General features: G+C 45.1%; 1 long non-coding RNA gene across 1 annotated transcript; it reads left to right on the forward strand.

Moving 5' to 3' along the window:
- Positions 1-972: 972 nt before the first annotated feature.
- On the forward strand, positions 973-2,240 carry LOC119374010 (uncharacterized). The gene is made up of 3 exons (XR_005180057.2): positions 973-1,109; positions 1,448-1,516; positions 1,871-2,240. It is a non-coding gene; the product is annotated as an uncharacterized LOC119374010 (long non-coding RNA).
- The last annotated feature ends 423 nt before the right edge of the window (positions 2,241-2,663 follow it).

A 2,663-nucleotide genomic window follows, 5' to 3' on the forward strand; every position in this document is an offset into this window, starting at 1 on the left:
AAAGGAGCACGTATGTTGTTCCCACAAATTGGGTGACTAGTACAAAGCGGCATGTGCTTTTGGCCTCCAGCTGACCTGCAATGCAAAGTGAATCGCTTGGTGCGGTCAATGACTCCAGCAGGAGATGACTGGCCAGTGTACGTACAAGGTCAGGATTCTTGGCACTAAAAGTATGTTGTCTTGCAATATGCTCTTTATTTTTAAAAGAGGTATCATGGTAAACGAAAAGCAAAAATTGTCTGTGCATAGTAGTACTTTAAATGTTTACTTGTAGTGTGCCTCTTTGGTGTGACCACCTGGCACATAGAAGTGGTACATGTTTTTTTTCTAGAATGTTACACAGATGGTTCGGTTGAGTTATGCGCTTTACTTTTTTTGCACTGATGTTACGCATGCTCTCTTCCGGCATAGGCATGATGTAAGCAGCGTAAAATACCCTTATTTCTGAGTTTATGTAAATAGTCCACAGTAAATTTGTCAGCTGTTATGAAAGAAGTGGCTAGTACAAATAACGGGAAGCCAGCTGTAAGGGCAGTTTGACTGTAATTATATTGCTACATGAGAACGTAAAAAAGCTAACGCAACAAAAATGAGCATGAGAGCACAGACCTACCATTTCAATCCGGTGTTCTTGCCTCATCCTCATAGGATATGCGAACACTGATTTTTTTCAAACAAGTTTTGCGGTGCCTTTCCTTGTCCCACTCGTTCGTGAACGAGTTTGGCCAACAAAATGTCTTGCTGTGATATTCTACATCGTGTAAGTAATGTACTGCCGTACTAAGGCCCTCGTGCTGATAAAAATTTTATTCTTGCACCAGGAACCTTGTGAACTATCGGCGCTTGGTGATCGATGTAGAAGCGTAGCACTTGCAGTAAATTGTCATTGGCTGAAAGAATGAAATGTATTCTCATAATTTTGTTTCCCTCCATTTCAAATACAAGCGCACATGAACGAGCCAATGAGTTCTTGCCGCAAGCGTGTTACACGTCAGAAATGGACACCAAAGATTCCGACACTCGAAAAAAAGGACGCCAGAAGTGGAACAGAAGAGATTTCTCTGAAAGCGATGACGACACGTGCAGTTCAGAGAGTTCACCCAGTTGGGGTAAACTTTTTGCCTTTTTTTGCCAGTCTCATCAAAAGTATCTTTTTGGTGGCTTGTTGATTCAATCCGAATTTTGTAGATGTTCTGCAAAACAGTCACCTTTAACTTTCCTGTTGTATCCTTTTGTTTTGCACCTTCTTTAACGTGACTATGTTGCACAGCACATTTACATAGTCGTACCATGCATTTACTAGAGTTTTATGGCAGGTTGACTCCTAACTACTTGCTTAGTATCTAAAATTGTCACGGTTTCTACAGGTTAAGGTATGTGTCAGTTTATGTTTAGGCCTCAACAATTTCTAGCATTGGTGTAGAATTTATATTTGTGGCATGTGCAGGTACGGAAAGTGCTACAGAAGGGAGTCGGCCGACAGCCTTACGAAGCAGCCCTTCACAACACATGCGAGGTAATGGCACAACTGCTTGCTTAGAATCCAAAAATGTAATTGTTTCCACAGTTCAAGATATGTCAGTTTCATTTCAGGTGTTAACAATTTTTCTGTACAATTTTCAGCATTGGTGCAGAATTTATATTTATGGCATGTGCAGGCACGGAAAGCGATGGAGAAGGGAGTCGGCCTACAGCCTTACGAAGTAGTCCTTCACATCACATGCGAGGTAATGGCACAGCTGCTGGCTTAGAATCCAAAAAATGTCATCGTTTCCACAGCTCAAGATACGTCGGTTTCTGTTCAGGTCTTAACAATTTTTTTCTGCGATGTTTAGCATTGGTGCAGAATATATATTTATGGCATGTGCAGGTACGGAAAGCGCTGGAGAAGGGAGTCTGCCGACAGCCTTGCGAAGCAATTCGTCACAACACATTTAAAATACGCGGAGGCCATTATAATACCTATCTCGAAATACGCAAGGATCCGTCTTCTGGTCGAGCTACCGCCCTATAGGCACCGGGCGGCCGTCGTAAGGCGCCAGCTGCGCTCCCCAGGAAAAGCGCCCCAAGCGGCGGCAGCGAACAGCACTGGCATGTGATACAGACGACGCCGAGAAGGATCTGCTACTTCGGCCCGTATCCGAAGAGAAGCGGCGGCGTTTCTTTTTGAGCGTTTGTCGCCGAAAGGCAAAAAGAAGCGGCAGCAAGTGTTTTTTTGAACAATTCACGAATGGTTCTACTGTCGGACATCTGTTCAGATAACGGGACCCGTCCTCGGGCTTCAGGAAGACTCCCGCGCAGTCGTTTGCGGTCGTGGGCGTGTTTAATGGTCGCCAAGTCAGTAAGACACGTGTCCATTTCATGTCCACACCGAGGAGCGCCGTCGGAACATGAAACGAGTCAGCTTCTTTGCGTGGTGCTGTGTTTTTAGGCGTTTGTTTTCGTTCGGAGGCGGACCAGACGGGGCACGATGCACCCTTCCTTTCGGGACTGCAAATAAGACAGGCCCGATTGGCGACAAAATGTAAAAACAACATCTTTGCGTTTTAACTGCTGTTGCGACTGGGGTTGCGTTTATTGTGCACAGCTGGCGATACGGGCCATGATATATATCTTCGCTGTCACCGCTGTTGCGACTCGGGTAGCGTAACCGTTGGGACCAC

Source organism: Rhipicephalus sanguineus, chromosome 11 (genome assembly GCF_013339695.2).
Source record: "Rhipicephalus sanguineus isolate Rsan-2018 chromosome 11, BIME_Rsan_1.4, whole genome shotgun sequence".
In the NCBI taxonomy this organism is placed as follows: Eukaryota; Metazoa; Arthropoda; class Arachnida; order Ixodida; family Ixodidae; genus Rhipicephalus; species Rhipicephalus sanguineus.